The sequence below is a fragment of the Macrobrachium rosenbergii genome, chromosome 18, assembly GCF_040412425.1.
Source record: "Macrobrachium rosenbergii isolate ZJJX-2024 chromosome 18, ASM4041242v1, whole genome shotgun sequence".
Classification (NCBI taxonomy): Eukaryota; Metazoa; Arthropoda; class Malacostraca; order Decapoda; family Palaemonidae; genus Macrobrachium; species Macrobrachium rosenbergii.
The window spans coordinates 3,428,317-3,448,910 of record NC_089758.1 but is presented as its reverse complement, the minus strand read 5'-3'; the positions used below and the strand labels follow the sequence as shown (position 1 = coordinate 3,448,910).

General features: G+C 39.0%; 1 protein-coding gene across 5 annotated transcripts in view; it reads left to right on the top strand.

Annotated features, from left to right (window-relative positions):
* The window catches only part of LOC136848042 (zinc finger protein 358-like), a 69,620-nt gene that overhangs the window by 10,907 nt on the left and 38,119 nt on the right, over positions 1 to 20,594 (top strand). Inside the window, exon 1 of one of the 5 annotated variants that reach the window (XM_067120112.1) lies at positions 372 to 1,020. The exons of 3 other annotated variants lie outside the window; for them this stretch is intronic. The gene's annotated coding sequence lies outside the window, so the exon portion shown is untranslated. Of the gene's footprint in view, positions 1 to 371; positions 1,021 to 6,030; positions 6,052 to 20,594 lie in introns of those variants that run through there. One more of the 5 variants, XM_067120111.1, reaches the window with a different exon arrangement.

Below are 20,594 nucleotides of genomic sequence, written 5' to 3'. Positions count from 1 at the left end.
TGGAGCACATTATTCTTACAGCCCACTGTGTGCACTTTGTTTAACAATAAGAATGCTTCCATGTAAATGTACTTTTATATATATTTATATTTTTTTAAATAGCCTTGCATTGTAATTATTTTTTGGTGGTGTAATTATTTTTTGGTGGTCATTTTCAAGAGTCCATGAAAGCTTTCAGAGCAAGACTACTTATTTGCACAAAAAATAATCAGTTTCCATTGTTATCTTTAAGGCCTGATTGTATATTTGCTACTAATGGCTCCTAAACATAGATGATTTCGGAGATGAAAAGTAATTTTCATTAATTTTTTAGATTACACAAGGAAGTTGTCTTTACCTTTCCTCACATGTGGAGAAGTTTAGAACTGTCAATTTATTTAATGTTTGGTCAGCCCTGTGAGAGCTAAATAAAATAGCTCAGTAGTCTGACTACATGTAAGCTATTTCATAGCAGTCTTGAAAACAGTAGCTGAAATAATAATAATGTTTAATATCTTGAAAGGTACATTAATAAAAAATGCGGAAAAAATCACCAGCAGGCCCTGTCAAGTAAGGAATATCTCCAAGGGATATGGTACCCCCTTCCTGTGTCATGCCTGATCAGCTTTGCTGCACAAACACAAAATTAAATAAAAAAGAAAACTGTCATGTAGTTTGTGAAAACGCTAACTACTGTACTTCATTACAAGTAAAAAGTAATTATAAATAATGGCTGTTGAGATAGATATTGTGAGATAAAGGGTCCCTTCAGGAATATAGTCATGTACCTCAGGTGGTGCTTGGGTCACCAATCCAAAGGTCTTGAGGAGCCAGCAGTCATGATTATGAATTGATTCCATGACTAGAGTAGGAAGCACCCACTGATATTTATCTTCCTATTTCCCCCTTGCTCCATGTACTGAGGTGCACATCTCACTCACCAATGAAGAGAAGTGGCCTTGGAGATAGCTCTCTCCAACACCATGCCATACTTAGAAGCACTTCCATTCCACATCCAGCCAATATTGATCGGCCTTAAAGGTTTGTCTGCCCATGAACTGGAAAATGGGCTATACCATGGTATGATTTGAACATCTTGCAGGCAATAAAGTGAATGAGTAAGATAGTAATAGCCATTGACTTACAAAAGTAAGACTTGAGTTTAATTACAAGTGAGATGCAGGGTAAGGATTTAGATTCTTCACTATCCTTCACCTGCCAAAATAGAAATGATCCAAATAATATTCGGCCACTTATGTGTAATCTACATGGGCCTACTTTAGAAGGAACCTCAAATATTGTAATAAACACAGTATATTTAGCTAGAATTCTAACTGTGCTCCATGGACTTGTCTGTGAGGAACAGGAGGAATCAAGGTGTCAATAGGGTGTTTCATAAGTCGTGGCATAATGTCTTAATGCCTTGACAAGTTATAAGAGCATTACTTCTTGCTGCTGGTTATTATAATGGAGTGGAGAAATTTAATGCTAAATGTAAGGTAGTTTTATTAGCTGTTCGTGTAGTAGTGCTATGTTGTATTGTTTTATAAACGTGCAGAAAGCTGGAGGGAAATTTCATTTGGGGTTCAAATATAGATAGAATTATTTTTGGAAAAGTTTGAGAAAAAATTGGTCCTCTTCTAGGGGATAAGAATTCAGATGCTTGAAAAATTTTTTGAGGGGCCACCTGTAGCCCTTAAAAGAGGGTACCAAAAGTCTCTTTAAGTTAAAAATAAAAAAACTCAGCTGTTTGTCTTGGTAATATTTTAAGGGTGATTGTTGAAGCAAGGCATTGCTCAGCTGTATGAGAAAATATTACTAGTAGGTGGAGGTTCACCCAGTTGTACAAATCTTCAGATGTTTGGAAAATACTTGTCGCTGTGTAAACCCCACAACTTTGTGACACGCTAAGACAAGATACAGTATAGTTTTGTGAGAATCCATCTAAACACCCATATGATAATTTGTTGATTATATTGAAAATAGTAAGAAACTATAGTTACCTTTAATTACCAAGTTATGCTGTTGTCATGTCTGATTTTGTATTTGCCTGCTTCCACTGACTTTGGTGTTGCTATAGTTACCTTATTGCTTACCAAAAGTCTTTTGTTGTCTTTCACAAACAGGTTCTGTCTAAAGACTTCATTCACACTGATGTGAAAAGAAATGAGACATAACTTTTATAAATGCTATAGGACACATTATCCAACCTTACATAATCCTGAGCATCTTGACCTTGCATCCAGCATTCATGGTATTGTCTTTACTGGATCATTGTCAGTGCTCCTCATCTCCTTTCAGTTATATTTAGCATAATTGTTTGGAGTTATGGCATTGCTGCCTTCCTTTTGCTTTTCATCCTTTCCCATTGGTTTTCTCCCACATGGCTGGCTGTCCAACTTTACCTTTACATCATTCCATTGTCAATTATCATTTGAGAACAGTCATTGGAGAGCCTAGCAAAGTGATTCATTGGTCTCATCAATCAACTTTATGGCAGTAATAATAATTATTTGGGATGAATCTTACTTACTGTTAAAGATAGTTTATATCTCTGCTGTGATAAGCGATTCAGCATTCATCCAAAAGATGATAATCAAATGGGTGACTCGGAATATTGTCTAGCACACCTGTTCTCCACCAGGTGTGTGTTGGATGGTTTAGCTTGTCAGAATTCTGCTTGGTGCCATTATGTATAGGCCACAGTGATGTGTCATAGTTTTGGCTGTTTGCTGCTTTCATGGTACTGTGCATTTATTTATCCTAAGATGCTTTCCACTGGAATCAAGGCTAAGAATGTCAGGTTCTTTAGGAATGATTGCTGTGTTAGCAGGATGTTGATTTTTGAGGTAGACAGACAAACTGTGCTGGCTGCACGGGTATAAAGCGTGATGTTGAGAGTAGATGTGAGGAACGTAGGGATTTTTGAAAGATTTTATGTATAGGAAGAGAATGGAAGCAGGTAGATTGCAAAAGCAATTAGTTAGGTCAGATCATAACCTGTCATTTCTTCCCCTTCTCCATAGTCCATTGTCTATGGTTTTCCGTACTCAGTCTATGGCTCTTTTCTCTGTTAATGCTTTAGCTCATACTGAGATTTCCTCCTTAGCTCCACCTTCTGCTCCCCTTTTGGTTCAGGAAAATTGTATTGAGAAGTTGGAACAGGACAAGACATAAATCATATTTTAGTCAGTACAAGGCTTACCTGGATTTATGTTGGGAGAACTGTTTTGGGTTCCCCCATAGTGTGCAGTCATTTTCATATTCCCCTGTAAGAGGTAAGGTATCAGCTCCCGAGCCTGGGACTGCCCTCCAAAAATGGAAAAGTCTGCTGCCAGGGAACAGGGTAGGTTCTGGGCGCTTTGCAGTTCTGTGCCCTCTGTCACCCGTCACTTGTTTTTCACGCTTTGAGCCTTCTTTAATGCGTTAGCTGAAAGATTGTTTTGGTAAACGTAAATTTTCACACTGTATTTAACTTCTACTATCATCAGTGTCTAGTAATGAGGTTGTTAGCTCCAGCAGGACTAATTATATACAGGCAGTTCCTGGTTATCAGTGGGGGTTCCGTTCCAGCGGCATGACGATAAGTGAAAATCACTGATTTTCGGTTATTGGTGCCGATAAGCAGAAATCAGCGCAGATTAGCACTGAAAATCGCCAATTTTTGTCGCTAGACAAGTGCTGAAAAACCAGATCTCCGATAACTGATAACTAGCTAGTGGGCTGTCAAGGAGAATTTTGACAAGCTAAAACATCGAAACATACCTGGTGGAGAACAGGTGCACTAGACAGTCTTCTGGGTCAGCCATTCAATCTTCTGTTTGAATGCCGACTCACCTATCGGCTCAGAGATTTGAACTATCTTTAACTCTAGGTAAGTATTCAAATAAATTTTATAATGAAAATTTATATTATGGATAAAAGTAAATAACTAGCTGTTTTGTTTCTCATAGTTGCCCTAGGATAACGTATATGTTTTGGGAATGGGATCTTTTGTCAGGTTACAAACATATATTTTATTTGTGTTTAACTACTACGATCTTTTCATTATTTCTGTATCGTTACTATACAGTGTGGTGAACTTAATGAATTTTGTTTGTGGTATGTTGAGGTCTGTAGATTGTACTTACAACCAAGTGTGCAGTAGGTTAAGGTTGCTTAGTTTAGCTGTAGCATGCTTTTATGAAAAGCAAAGCATCTGTTCATACAGGTTTGGGAACTGCCCTTTTGAATGAAATAGAGAACTGAATTTCAAATTAATGTTTTTATGGAAATCAGAAATCCTGTTCTGATATCTTAACAAAAATTGTGGTCTTAATAGCAATGTTTTCAATAATTTTTGCAAGCCTTAAATTGTTACCTCCCTTTTGTCTAGATAGAGCTGTATCTTGCCTTCTAGTGAAATGGCCAGATTTTTGGATAACATTTTATAATTAAGTCTCCTCAGCAGTTGCAGCGCTTATAATTTCCAACTCTAGCTCTTTACAGTAATCTTGATCACAAGGCCTGATGGGTTCTCACTTTTTTATAAACTGACATGGCTTGTGGCTTTGATCATATTCTTGCTCAAGTTCCATATGGATTTTGTGGATGTTTGATTTATTTATTTTTTGTTTAAAACTAAAAATCTTTTTGATATCAGTGACATTGGTAATTTGATGCAGCATAATTAACAAATCATAAAGTCTTGCACTAACCCTTTGTGGAAACATGAATTAGGGTAGACTACTTAAGATGGGCCACTGCTCCGATCTCGGGAACACCTGTCTTACTCCCTTAATTTTCACTATTGCTGAAGTACTGCCTCCAAAAAAGTCTGTGTTGTGTAGATGCTAAGTCATGTCGGACATACTCATTCATATTTTGCTTTTGTAATTTGTTCTTATTTATAGTTGTACTCATTAGAATTGAATCCCATGATCCACTTTGTCTCAGCAAGATGGCCTCTGCTCATTTTCTACATGCACTATTTCACTCTGTGTTCCCAAGGGAGAGTTCCTTCATCCGTCAGATATCCTGGTAACACCAAGCAAGATAGTTTTTATATTTACCTTGTGGAAATCAGTAATCCCCAGATTACTTGCTCCTTTGACCTTCCTTTTGCCAAGATATTTTTTTAATCTTGAAAGAATTATCCTTCATGGGCAAGCCTTCACCCAACTTCATTCCTTTTCATTTTCATAGTTATGTTTGGGCCCCAGAGGGAAAAATAGTTTTTGTTTAAGTAAGATCTAATTTCCTTGGCGGAGACTGGGTTACATTGGTACATGAAAACTTGAAAGTATAAGAACAGATGAGTTCTTGTAATTGGTTGTGAATGTTAATTCTGCCTTTAAACAAAAAAAATTTTTTTTTTTACATCAGCTTATTCAGAGTTAATGTTAGATGACCAAGCATAAAAACAAGAGGAAAAATCTTGGTCAAAATGAGATAATTGGCTGGAAATGAAATGCTCAAAGAACCATAAGGGAATGGTGTAAAGAAAAGCAAGCAAATATAGAGATGGACAGTGAATGAACACTGATAAAGAACAGAGCTACTTAACCTGATTTTATCATTAGGAAATTAAACAGAATTGATTTAAGCCAGCCTTGTGCTGGCGTGGGCTCTTGCCCCTTGAGCAGCCCTTAAGTGGAGCAATCTGTGGAATAAAAAACAGATTGTTGTAGTTACCAATCCATTGATTTTGATATTTAATAAGCTTTTCTAAAGTTGACATACCAGGGAACTGGAGAACTTGAACATATTGCCAGTTAATGTTATACTTATGAACTGCTGAGCCTTGACTTACCAAATTTTGCTGGCCAACATCATTTCAGCGCATGCAAATGGATGTAACTATAGCTGGTGCAGTATTTTAAGATTTTGATAGTATAGCAACTAGGCTTATGCAGAAGATTTTTTTTCTGTCCACAATAGGCCATACAAATATTAGAAGTACAGTATAGAATACTGTATCATTTTATTTTGCAGTTACACTTCGAAACTCCGCATGAACAGGACATCCCAATTGGAATAAAATGAGAGTAGAATGAAGATTAAAATTTCTGCAATACTGTACAGATATTACATGTAGGTAAAAAAAATGTTAACCTTAAAAACCTAATCCTGGTTTGTGCCCTGGGTATTAGGGCTTGTGCCTCAGGTGTCACCTCTTGCGTGACCTTTGCAGCTGCATCCTTTCTCCTTCAGGGTGTCCATTAACTTAATCCTTTCCACATGTTTTTTCAGCTTTGTCTCCATGTCTTTGTAAACATATATCATGCAAAATCCTCATAGTTCTTTCATGTTTCCTTTCATGGTCTTGATGGAACACATTATGAGAGCATTTTCTGCATTAGGCATGTAGTTTTGTCTGTTGTACAAAACACAAATTTCATATAAGTAACTTACCAAGGAATTACACAACTATAGTTTCAACTCGCACGGCAGCTTAAATTTTGAAATTTGTGGTAGCACTTCTTTTGTTTTGTGAAGATAACTTGCCCTGCCCACTTTCAGGGAACGAGGAACAACGTAGCAAAGACCTCCAGTTTGTTTCTGCTGGCTTATGACTAACATATGTTGTAAGAAGTCGGCTTGTTTTGGAATTCTGATCGCTTTCCATTTGATGTTTTTCCAATTGGTGAAATATTTTTACCTTTGGTAGCCTTCAGCACGATTAGCAAGTGTTAGGTTTTTCTTTTTGAGACTGATTTTTTCAGAATTAGGACATTTTCATGATTGGAGACTTTTTTTTTTTTTTCACTGATTAAGACTTTTTTTTGACTAGTTAACTTGTTTGCTCAGTAGTATGTGAGGCACAAGTTCAGCTAGTATTCATTATTTCAGCAAAGGCTGCAATACAAGGTTGGCTAAGGCACCTTTATGACTCGCATACCCTTTGTACTGGCTAGGGGGGGCAAGTGCGTTCTGTGGATTTGACCTGTAACAAGTGTAAAGACTGGGACAACAAGAAATGGAGTTTTAAAATCACATTTAGCCAAATTAGAAAGAGAGGAAGAGGAAAGGGGCTACTAGGGCTGATGGCAGGACTTTAGCTTGTCAGGATTCTATCCCTAAGTCTTCTAGTGATGTTAACATTCCTGTTATCTCTTCTCTTGTGCCGATTGGGTCTCCCATTCCCAGTTGTCCAGCTGTACCACCTACTCCTTTGCTTGGCTCCCACTTTTCCGACTCCGATCCCATTGCCAGTCTTGAATCAAGAATTGACGAACAGAAATTCTGTCTAATTGTGACTACTGTGGAATTGACCAGAAATTCTGTGTAGTTGTGACTAATATGGCCCAGTTAGGGGCATCCGTTAAAGTCCTAATGGTCAAAGTGAACAAGAGGAGTGCCAGTGAAGCGTTAGTGGAGGAGGTGGTTACTTGTCCCGCCGACTCTCCTAGACAAAGGTCCCAGTCATACTCCCCTAAATCTGGTAGGAGGCATACTGGAAGTCCAAAGGAAGTTGGTGGGGTCTGCCTACGGGTGGTTGCCCCCTCAGTCAAACCTGTTGTTGCTTCCCAGGTTGCGACAGACAGCCATTGGAAAGGCGTCAGTACAGAAGTGCATTGTCTGTCCTCTAGTTTGGAGGCGTCCAGTCCTAACAAGGGGTGCCAGTGGCATTTTGCAGACGAGTTTAGCTGTTGAAAAGGCATGCAGTGGACGCGGACCGCTCTTCTCCACTGCCCTGCAAAAGGTTCAAAGAACCCTCTCGCCACCCTCAGCCTGGCTGCAGCACCTGGGACAGTCCAGAACATTTTTCTCTGGGGTGCCCTTCGGTAGAGCGCCAGTACTTGGCTCCCAGGCGCTCTTCATCTTCTCATAAGCGCCCATCGTTGTCCAGGCATCAGTCATCTTACGAGTGCCCGTCGTCTATTCCCGAACCGGTGCCAACCACCGTCTTTCTGTGTGCTCGGTTTCTCCTCGTCAGCTGCCTGCTTCAGGTCCTCCTGCACCCGCAGATTCTGATCCGTCGTTAGTGCCCATCCAGTGTCAGCTTGACAACATTTTGGGGCTGCTCAAGAATGTGCCTTCCTCAGGCAAAGCTTCAACTGACTTGTCTTTGTCCCTGATATCGTTGGAAGAAGACTTAGATCAGGGCATTGCTCCCTCAGCTTATGCAGTATTTGCAGCTAACCTTCCCTGACTTTTTCACTCCAGCGGCCCCGGTTTCGCCCACTTCCGCCTTTTTGATGAGTAACCAGCCTGCTGACTCTTCCAGGCCCCCTAAGATGGTGCTTTCATCCTCTTTGAGGAAGGCCTTGAATGAAATTGAGGGTTGGCTCTCAGAGAAAAGAGAGCTAGGAAAGGCCTCTTTGTAGTTTTCCTCCTTCCTGACTGTCTCGCAGGAGGTATGCGTCATACGCCATAGGAGAAGCTCCTTCTTTGGGAGTTGCTGCCTCCTCCCAGGGGAACTACTCCAGTCTTATTGACTCATCATGGTCAGCCTTTTCATCAGCAAAGGTGAGGTTCTCGTCAACGGAGCTGGATAACCTTTTTTAGGAACATTTTTAAGGTTTTTGAAGTCCTGAATTTTTTAGATTGGTCAGTGGGAGCTCTTGCAAGGAAAATTCAAGACTTCTTCTTTACCAGAAGGTTGTGCTGCGGACTGGCTTAGTGTCCTCTCGTGCATGGACAAGGGCATCAGCGACAGCTCCTAGGAGTTGGTCGCTCTCTTCACTATGGGAGTTCTTAAGAAGAGGTAGCTTTGGTGTTGGTTCACCACCAAGTAGGTTACTTCTTCACAGAAGTTGGCTTTTCTTTTCTCTCCTCTAGACCGCCATCATCTTTTTCCCTAGTCCACCGTGAATGAGATCACTTCGGACCTCCAAAAGTTGTCCGCACAGTCCTCTTGGCCCAGTCAACTAGACGCCCTAAGGAGTTGGCCCCCTTTGGCGCCAAGTCGGTCTCTCCTCTCCAGTCTCAGCTCTTTCGTAGCAGCAGACAGAGGACCCAGTCTATCTCTGGGTCACACATCTGCTTCTCGGCACATACTCTTAAGAAGTCCTCCTCCAAGCCTTCCTCATGGAAGTGAAGACTCTGTCCTCCGTGCTCCTGTAGGAGCCAGACTCCTGCTATTTTGGGAGAGATGGAGTACAAAGTGAGCAGAACAGTGGATCTTGAAAGTCCTGAGGGAGTGCTACTCCGTCCTGTTCAGGGCAAAGCCACCTTTAGTCAGTACTCTCATCATATTGACTGCCTACTCAGTAGGCTTGGAGAAGTATTCGGCCCTCTCGGAAGAAGTGTCATCCCTCCTCAGGAGGAGACCAGTAGAGGTGGTCAAGGATGTCAGAACAGAAGGATTCTACAAACGTCTTTTTGTTGTCCCCAAATCATTGGGAGGTTGGAGGCCTGTCCTAGACGTCAGCTCCCTGAATTTCTTCGTCCAGAAGACGAAATTCAGGTTGGCAATGAACCGTACTGTCTTGTCATCCATTCACCAGGGTGACTTGATGATTACCATCGATATGCAGGGTACATACTTCCACGTCCCCATCCATCTGGACTACAGGAAGTACCTCAGTCTATCAGGTTAGAGCCCTGTGCTTCAGCTTCTCTACAGCTCCTCTAGTCTTTACTTGGGTTCTCTCCCCCCCCCCCTTGCAAAGTGGCTCCATCTTATGGGCCTCAATATCTCCCTGTATTTGGGCAATTGGCTTTTTCAATCCCTTTCGAAGGAGAAGTGCACGGAGGACCTTTGGAAGACCCTTCTCTTAGCCCAAGATTTAGGATTATTAGTCAACCTGCAAAAGTCCCATCTGACTCCAACCCAAGAGATACTGTATTTGGGGATGACGATCAACTCTTGAAGTTTTCGGGTTTTTCCGTCCCCCAAGAGAGTAGAGTCCTGCCTGCAGACAGTGAGCAAATTTCTCTCCAATCCTGCTCAGCCAACAAGTGGATGAGTCTTCTAGGAACTCTAGCCTCCATAGAGCAGTTTGTCACTCTGGGAAGACTCCACATGAGAGTGCTGCAATTCTTCTTGAGGGCCAGCTGGGACAGGGGAGCATATCTGGACTCGTTTGTGTTTCGCTTAACTCAGGAAATCAAGAGGGACTTGCAGTGGTGGAAGTCTGAAAGCAGACTTTTGGAAGGAAAGCCTCTCCTCTGAGCCCCAACCTAGACTTGTACTCAGACACATCAGATCTTGGTTGGGGAGTTCTACTGGGAAACAAGGAAGTTTTCCGGACATGGTCCCTGGAACAGAGAAAGTTACGCATCAACGTCAAGGATTGGAGCACTTTGTGACAGAGGTTTTCAGCAAGACAGTGGCAGTCCACTTGGACAACACCATGGCCTTGTCTTACATCAAGAAGCAAGGAGGGACTCACTCTTTCTCCCTCTGTGAGGCAGCGAGGGCCCTTCTTCTCTTGGCAGACCAGAGTCAAACCAGGATTGTTGCACGGTTTACTCAAGGCAAACTGAATGTGTTGGCAGACGAACTGAGCCATCACAAACAGGTCCTTCCCTCAGAATGGACCTTGGATCCACTAATTTGCTCCGACCTATGGAAACGGGAAAATTGCCCCTGGACCTCTTTGCAACCTCCAGGAACCATCAGCTTCCGTTATTCTGTTCACCAGTCCCAGACCTTCTGGCATGGGTGACAGACGCCATGCTACAGGACTGGTCGAAGAAGGACCTGTATGCATTCCCACCATTCAGCATTTTAAGGGAAGTTCTAAACAAGTTTCGTGCCCATCAGAATGTGACGATGACCTTAGTACCCCCGTTTTGACCTCTGAAGGAGTGGTTCTCAGATCTCCTCAAACAACTGGTGACTTTCCAAGTCTACTGCCTTAGAAACCAAGTCTTCTCAGACAGCCGCATTTCATATGCTTCCATCGAGGATTATCCCCTCTTGACCTGACAGGATTCAGACTGTCAGAAAATTCATCAGAGCGAAAGGCTTTTCAAGACCGGCTGCAGAGGCTGTTGCAAAGTGTAGACATCAATCCTCTAGCATGGTCTGCCAAGCTAAGTGGACAGTCTTCCGCAGCTGGTGTAGAAGACATAACGTCTCGTCTTCTCAGATGTATGTAACAGAGATAGCAGACTTTCTGTTCTATTTGAGGTCCTCTAGAGGTCTGTCCTTTACCATTCGAGGTTACAGGGCCATGCTGGGCTCTGTCTTTCGTCACAGAGGCTTGGATCTGTCCATCCTTATTAAACCATTTGACACAGCCAAACAGAAGAAGTTGGAGTTGGTTCCATGGATGTGGTTCTTAAATGGCTCTCGGGTCCCCATTTCAAGCCCCGCTATTCAACTTCATTAAGGGATCTTACTAAGAAGACTTTCTTCCTTGTGTCTTTAGCAACTGCTAAGCGGGTCAGTGAGCTTCATGCTACTGATAGAAGGGTTGGGTTCTCTCAAGGGGATGCAGTCTGTTCTTTTACCCTTGGTTTTCTGGCCAAGAATGAGACCACGTCCAAGCCCTGGCCTCATTCTTTTACCATTAAGAACTTAATGGAGATCCTGGGCCTAGAGGAGGAAGAGAGAGCTCTTTGCTCTGTAAGAGCATTAAGATATTATTTGCATAGGACCGAGAAAATACGATGACCTGCAAGTAACCTGTGGTGCTCAGTTAAAAGTCCTTCCTGACCCCTTTCTAAGAAGGCCTTGTCATTCTTTCTAAGGGACCTTATTACTGAAGCACATTCCCAAAATGGAGAGGACGTCTTGCCTTCTTTTAAAAAAAAAGTATATCTTAGTTTAACCAAACCACTGAGCTGATTAACAGCTCTCTTAGGGCTGGCCCGAAGGATTAGATAACGGGACTTACAGCTTATTGTGGAATCCGAACCACATTATAGCGAGAAATGAATTTCTATCACCAGAAACAAATTCCTCTTGTTCTTCACTGGCTGGTCGGAGATTCGAACTCGCGACCAATAGAGTGGTAGCTGAGAACAACCCGTTCACCCAGCGAGAAACTTCCTTCTTTTAAAGATAAGGCACACGAGATCAGAGCGGTCACTACCTCATTAACTTTTAAACACAACTTGTCTCTCTCTTCCATTCTTCAATCGACGTATTGGGGGTGTAAGTCGATTTTTGCTACTCAATACTTGTGTGAAGTGGAAACAGTGTTTGAAAGTTGCAGCACCCTGGGTCTGTTGTCAGTAGCTGGCATGGTTTTGGGGGATGAAGCGTAGGAAGCATTCTTTCTATCCTTGTTCTCTTTACCTTGATATAGGGTGTTGAGTCTTAGGGAAACCAGGGGGTACCATGTACCTGGAGTGCCCACCAGTTTTTTAGTGGATGAGTGGCGGATTTTTATTTTGTGGTGTAGGTGACAGCATTTTTTGTCTGGTGGTTTTTTATTGTGGTGCTGTACCCAGGGCATGTGCAACTGTTGATGCTCTGCTAGCCATCAGAAATGTCCTTCACTGCAAAGCTCCCAAGTAAGTAGAGGCACTCCACGGGTATACCGCCACACCACTACAGGTTAAGATGAGCAACTACTAGAAGTAGTATCTTCCTGCAGTAGTTCTCTTACCAGGTAAGGAAACAACAAGCATTGTATCAATGCTAGCAATTTTTCTATTCTCAAATTCAATACCATCACTAATGTTTTGGAGTAGAATATGTCCATGTATCCCACCACCTGTCAGTGTGGGATTCAGCTATGTAATTACTTGGCAAGTTACTTGTATGAAAATGTTATTTTCATGATAAAATAAAGTTTCCTGTATACTTACCAAGTAATTACAAAATTGGAGCCCTCCCTACTCCCCTCGCATGGACTTAAAGGCATAAACAAATTGAAGCTCTCTGCTACGTTGTTCCTCTTGTTCCCCGAAAGTGGGCAGGGCTAGTCACCTATACAAAACAAAAGAGGCAATACCATGAATTTCAAAATTTAAGCTACTGTGCGAGTTGAAACTATAGCTATGTAATTACAGTACTTGGTAAGTACGCATATATGAAATTTAATTTTATCATGAAAATAACATATTGTATTCATTTTATCCTAATCCATTCCTTGATGCTTTTCCCAGCTATATATTTCAATCAGGCCTTAGCTATGGTAAAACATTGCTGAAAAAAGAATCAGAATGGACTGTGATAAGATGAATTTGTATCTTGTAGCATGGACAAAACCTTATGCCTCAGAAAATGCTCTCATAATATATTCCAAGAAGACCATGGAAGGCAACATAGGAATGAGGATTCTACCATGTCCCATAAAGCTCACAAAGGCGTGGCAAAAAGCTGATAAACATGTAGAAAGGTTTAACCAAGTTACAGAACACCCCTAAAGGAGAAAGGATGCACCTGCAAAGATCACATAGAAGGTGATGCCCATGGCCTGAAACCCTAATATTAACCCAGGTCACAGGCCAGGATAGGAGAAGTAAGCTGTTGATGATCTTGTGCTTGTATATACTTCCGACATACATATTTTTACATTATTTTGTTCCTCGAGAATGGAGGCAGATGAGTCTCCGAAAGCTTGGAAATAAAGAATCCCCTCTTTTGAACCTTCCGTAATAGCGAGGTCCTCTGTGAAAGTAATAACTTGATACACTGAATTTGTATTGTTTAGGTATGTGTGTCTGTGTATGTGTAGATGTATGTATATAATTACATATATGTATGCATATTATATATACATACATTTACAATATATACATTTTTTAGTATATTTATGATTGATAAGGATGTGATAAAAAATCTAAGCGTTGAATTGGATATTTAATTTTTCAGTTAACCAAAAGTAATATAACTGGGCTTCTATAGTAATATATAATTTGACTGTACAGTAGCAATATTTGTAGTAACCACCAGATTTCCAAATGAAGTTAAACAAGACTAAATATGATTTTAAGATTTTTTATATTTTACAATTATGGTATATTTCCTGGCCTGCTGCCAATTCTTCCTGCAGTCTTAGATATGTTGGTGGCAATAGTATCTGTAGTTTTGATCACAACTATCCTGACTATCACTTGTGAGTTATGCTTTTTCTTGCACAGTACTTACATACTAGAGAGTCAATGGTAGGTAAATGGGACAAGGATCAGTTGAATGAATACCTAGGATGGAGTTGGCTGTTATTTTGTATGAAGGCAATCTTTTGACCAGAAACGGATGCCTCCCAGGGTGGTGCTCTGTGCTCTACCAAATGTAGTATTTCAGAAATTGGCATTTCAGTACAGTATATATATTTGATGATTTAATGGGAAAAAGATAAAGCCTTGTCCATTTTGTCTATTAAATATCTGTTGGGTATTGCATGCTCTACATGTACTTAAATTTTATGGAAATTCAGTGCCTGTATTCCTAAAATTTCAGTACTGTCCTGGGCAGTCTTAAAATATTTCATCATTGTTTCCATGAATGTCAGTATTTTTTTTTTTTTTTTTTTTTTGCAAGTTATTAATCACTTTCATTAACAACTCTAGATAGCAAATGGTCTTAATTAGAAATTAGGTGTCATATAGACTGTATTTGTATGAAAATGATTATCAAGTAATTTTCATTAAATTAAAATGATTGTATGGAGTTTAGTTTTTGTATGGTTCAATGAAAAACTCCCATTGTTTAAAGTCATGACATTTTTATCGTAGAATTTGCAGAATATCAAATGGCTAGGTATGCAATATTAAGGAACTGGTTATTCACATGTATATATTTCAGTGCTTTTAATTCATTACCCAGAAATACCCATCTTGTATGTGAAATTAATCTAGATGTGATATGTATAGTAGTATTAATGCAGTACTCTGAAATATACATGTATGTGAAATTAATTTTTTTTGCCAAATATGAATTATTTCGACCAACACATGAAAAAGGTCCCTGTAATTAACTTAAAGCTAATTTTCAGGGAAAATTAGTCAAATTTTGCAATAGTAATAGAAATGTTTTAATAGCTCCCTTGCTTACTCCTTTTTTTTTTCATGCTTCCCAGGGTTGTTTGTAGGTGTGATCTTTCTGTATCATTTCTCTGGCAGTCTTTCCCCCACCATATACCTTATCCCTCTTTCTCAGTAACTGGGTATAACTTTTCCTTATTGTTATGGTCATCTGTAGTAAGAACCGGAGGCTCCATCTTCTTTGAACATGTGTTCTTTTAGGTTGGGTATTTTTTAATTAAGTTGATAGTCTCTCTCTCTCTCTCTCTCTCTCTCTCTCTCTCTCTCTCTCTCTCTCTCTCTCTCTCTCTCTCTCTCTCTCTCTCTCTCTCTCTCTCCAGATATTTACATGGTCTTTCATTCTTCAAATGGATTGCAGTGATAATTTAAGCCCTGTTGATTAACCTTTTCATTAATGTTGAAAGGGGCCTCTTCCTTGAAGGCATTAGAAGCAGCAGGTTGGCATGATTCTTTTCTATAGCATCGGAAAAATCCTTTTCCAAGTAAATTGTAAGGCTCAATGTTTTGCTAATTATTAAACATTGAAGTGTTTATGTGAAATTATGCAACCTCAGTTTTATTGTTTGCTGATTTGGAATTTCTCCACTTTTGTCAAAATTATCATTTTCACTATTTAGTAATGGTTACATCAGTGAAATTCAAGATTACTATACAGTAATGTTTTTATTGGTAGGTAACCTTTTTTTAATCTTGAAATGCTTAAAAAGAAGTACTGTACATTTTAGTCAGGTTGAAAGTATCAAGATTTTAATTGACAAATTTCATCTACAACAAGATTTACTTAATCTCTCTCTCTCTCTCTCTCTCTCTCTCTCTCTCTCTCTCTCTCTCTCTATGTTTAAAACTCATTTTATTTCTGAAGCTTGTAATGGCAAAGGTTTGGAATATATGCCATGTATTCTGTAAAGCTTTATCCTTGATATCCTGAAGCTTCGCACAAGAGATGCAGTACTTCACCACACCTAGAATTTATCTCCTTCGTCCCCTCTAAAAACATTACATCTTGCCGTTCTCCTCCTCCCCAGCTGCACCTTAACTCCTTTCATGGCTTTGTTCCTGTTCCCAACCCAAAGGTTTCTCTCTCTCCCTCTTGATTCCCTTTCTATCCCCTTCTACCAATATAAATTCATCCCTCTCCCTAATTTAAAATTTATCCTCCCCCAAAATTGTATCCCCTTTAACTGTTGTGAGTTCTCTCATTTCCTCCCCAACCTTAGCCTGAGTATACAAGCTCCCCTTCCTTCCTCCCCAGGTTTAGTTTTGGCTCCCATATTCCTCCTGTAACATTTCTCCCCTTCTAAGGACTGATTTTGCAACCACGATTGTTCATTCCCCTCTTTGCTTTTTTTTTCTTTAGCTCTCCCCAGCCTTATCACCCCTTGGCACTCCTTAATCTTCACACACTAGTGTTTCTCAATATCATTCTCATATCTAACCTTTAGCTTTGTATTCGCATTCAACGCTTCTTTCTGCATTATATCTCGCAAGTTCTCGATCATGCATCCAAAACTTGCAGGCATCATTTTTGCAACTCATAATTTCCCCTTCAAAGTTATAATTATGGCTTATGCAATGTTTTCATTAGCCAGGTTTGCGATGTCAGTAACGTCTGTACCTATTAGGTTCTTTTATTTATTTTTCATCCATAGATTTATCATTCTTTTAACCCTCCCCCAATTATCTTAGATTAATTTCCCCAATTTTCTTGTTCATGATCGCTGCTGCATTCCCTGTTGTTATTTCCTTCAAGTTTAGTGTGACCCTGCTTTGCTTCACTTGTAGTAATTTTTTCTGTGTAAAGTGTATGTTGTCTCAAGATTCTAGTTTTATTAAGTTTTCTATGTACTGACATTTTCATGTTGTTTAGATTATCTTCTGATGGATAATTCAAATGTCACTTCAGTTTGAGTGAACAATTTTGAAGATTTTATGAAGGAATATATAATGTAATAACTTTTTTGTAAGGTTATGCATCTTTGATATGATGGAAAAAGTATCAAGGTTGTGGATGTAAAATTAATGAACTCCTTTATACTAGTGAGCATTTCTTGATGAAATTTAGCAAAAGTATGTATGTAGTTATTATTTATAAATTCATTAAATGATATATCTTGTTCTTTTGAACTAAAGGAGTAAGGAGCTTCATTCCCCCCCTTTTTTTTTTTATTATAACCTGGATAGATTCTCTCTCTCTCTCTCTCTCTCTCTCTCTCTCTCTCTCTCTCTCTCTCTCTCTCTCTCTCTCTCTCTCTCTCTCTCTCTCTCTCTCTCTCTCTCTCTCTCACCGAATATGAGTGTTCTTATGAACCAATTTTTATATTCAAATATTAATGTTCTACTCATGTTCATTCAAACTGTAATCTTGATTGGATCCAAAAATGTTCAACATATGTTACCAGAAAAAGATAAGGTTGCATAGGCTTTAGTTACATCTTGGCTTGCTGACCTTTCTCATTTATTTTTCACCTTTGGTGTGTTGTTTGCATTTGTGTTTGTGAGAGTGTAAGTTGTAATGCTTGTTGGAGAGGAAGACTGTTTAGTAGGAGAGTTGTTATTGAAGGTGGTTTAATGGACCCCTCTCTGTGGTTTGCTATACCTAATTAAAGTTGCACTGTACTTTGGTCTGAAATATTATTTCTGCTAGAAAAAATTTTCTTACAATGCAGGCTTCCTCTGTAGGTGGTCCCATTAATACTACATTATTAAATAGTTGGCAGAATTTAGATTAGGCAATGAAATTATTTGGCCAAAACTATAAGAAGGATGTTTGAAGCCAATGACGGTGTTCAGAAACTGGTAAGACATGGGAGATATGGCCTGGACACTTCCCAGTTTCTTCCATTGGTATGTTTTGTTCACTCATTTGTCTGGGTGAGATTATAAACTGTAATGTAGGAGAGGAAAACTAGCAGGAGAGAATTGCTGTTGGTGGTTTAATGTGGAAGAAGGAATTGTCTTACATAGCAGGCTTTCTCTGAAGGTGATGGTGCTCATACCACATTAATGATAGTTATTTATAGTTTGCTGAATTTAGATTAGACGGTGAAATTATTTGGCTAAAATGAATGAGAATGATCTGTATGTCTGTAGTGTGATGGATTTGTCTGTACAAAAACAACCAAAATGAGTATATTAGCTTATAATGAGAGAATACCAGTTACAGTTTTTCATTTATATATAAGTGCATATACTGTATATACATATGCACTATATCAAGGCAGAACTAAAATAATGAATCTTGCTAGATTGTTGAACTGTAGAGTCGATTTCGACGAGAGGCCATAGCATATCTCCATTTATGATTTTTCGACTTCCTTATCACCTTATCACCTTGCCTATATAAGTATCAATGTACAGTATTTGGTTCTGTAGATGAAAGTTGTCACCGTGAAGCCCATTTGATTTTTAGGAAGATATATTATTTTTATGGTTAATGTAGATTATGCAAATGCGTGATATAACTAGATTTGGATTTTCCTTCACTTTGCTTCTACCAATCATATTGTGTTCAATCACTTTAACAAGTTAAATTCAGTTAAATTGATTTAACAAGACCAGGGAGTCATATATGTAGACTTATAGAAATTGTGTGAAGGTTTGTTCTTAAATGGGAGATAGAAATTAGAAAGAGGTAAGATTCAAATTGAAGATTTGGACTCTTTGTTGGGAAGAGAAATAAGGGAATGGAAGAAAAGTAAAAGGGAGAAAGTAATTCTGCTGAGAACCACGAGTACCATGTGTAGTGTTCCATACAAGGCACACGCTCAAGTGGTTTCCCCTAGCTTGGCTTGTTTTGTTCAGATTTCAGGGTTACTGTGTGGTCTTATCAAGGTCATTAAGTCAAGTTCCAGGTTATAACTAGTTTGCAAAAATGTTATAACTGGGCATTTTCTGACTGGTCAGCATGCTACTGTGTTTCTTCTTGAGGGATAGAAATTGTTTTCTTCTAGAGGGATGGAAATTTCTTCATTACAACACTTTTGGTTGGTTTTCATTGAAGTAACATTATATAGAGTTTACAGTGTCATAATGTACAGTGTATATGGGTTACACATATGTTTCTCTTTCTCTTTTTCTCATGCAGTTTTTTTTTTAAGAGAAAATGGCTTTTAACAGCAGTGTTTTTCAGACCCCAACCCCCCTCCTGGTTGTCCTTGTTGGGGTGATTCAAGATTGAAACTTATGGAAATTTACTTCCTGGGTTCTGTGATACTTTGACATTTATGCAGAAGCTTCCAAGATGGCTTGAGTATTTTTTTTTTCCTGTGAAAGAGAATGCATGTGGTGATTGCTTAACTCTTCTCCGTATGTACTGTTTTCTAAGTGAAAATTCTGATGCTGATATAGTTTCCTGTGAAGAATTTTGACTAATAGTGTTTCTAGGTTTTATCATTGCATAAATGGTATTGACTTTGGAAACTACTGATCACTGTAATTTGCTCGTGGCTCTGAGTTCATGATGTTTATCGTGTAAAATTTCCCACAAAGAGTTTTTAAAAGAGTAAATGTTATGACATCATGATGCAGAATTACACAATTTTATTTAAAAATAATAAAGGACATAGGCATTATTACTGTTTATATTTCTAATCCTTCCTTCTCACGGAAGCCTCATTCATTTCACGCTTGCTCAGAAAATCAGTCTTTCCCCAATAATACTTCCCAGTGTTTGTTGCTTTTCTTCTTATCCTCTCAAGCTATAAAACAAGTGTCTTCTGTTTTCCCCAGTTCTCTTAGCTTTCAGCCTCTCAAGAGCCAGATGTGTTGCTTGGTTTTGGGGCTAAACCCCACTTTACCTTTTACTTTTGTTCTCTGGGCATGTGAAGGATAAAGGCATTAGGTTAATTGTGCATAAGATTTTGCACAAGGAAAGTCAGGAAGTTGTTTATATAATTTCATAGATGAAATTTAACTTTTAGAAATAAGGAATGTTGGTTAGAGATAAGGAATGTTGGAGTTACTAACAAAGACTTCTGGAAATGTTAGTGGATGAAATTATACAAATAGGGTATAACTGCTGCTTTGGGAAATATAGTAGTTCATTGAGCAGATCCATATCTTTCACATTTAGTTTTTATTACAGGTTCATTCGCAAAAATTGGCTTTCCATTATTTTTGTGTTGAGTGCATGTAATTTGAGTAACTGTGCTGCTCTCTCTCTCTCTCTCTCTCTCTCTCTCTCTCTCTCTCTCTCTCTCTCTCTCTCTCTCTCTCTCTCTCTCTCTCTCTCTCTCTCTCTCTCTCTCTCTCATATATATGTATATATATTATAATTTGCTAGCATATAGGGATGACGAAGTTTATCCCAATGAAGGCCTTAAGCCACTACCTGACCCTCAGTTCAGGTCCTCAAATGTTACAGGTATAATTGTTAACTATAGCCTATACTTATGTTATAGTCCAACATATACATTAATGTTAATACATTACAGTACTCTAGTACTTATGTAATTTTGTAAACTCTTGCTTCTTAATGTTTTTTCTTAATTTTCTCTCATTCATTCTCCCCCCATATTTCTTCCCTGGTCAACATATGGTTTTAATCCTTCCTCCAGCTCAAAGATAACTTGAAATCTTGCAGGCTCTAGCAATTTATATTCATATATTTTATATATGTTTAGTATGTATATATATATATATATATATATATATATATATATATATATATATATATATATATATATATATATATATATATATTATATATATATAGTGTGTTTGTGTGTATATTAAGTACACACATC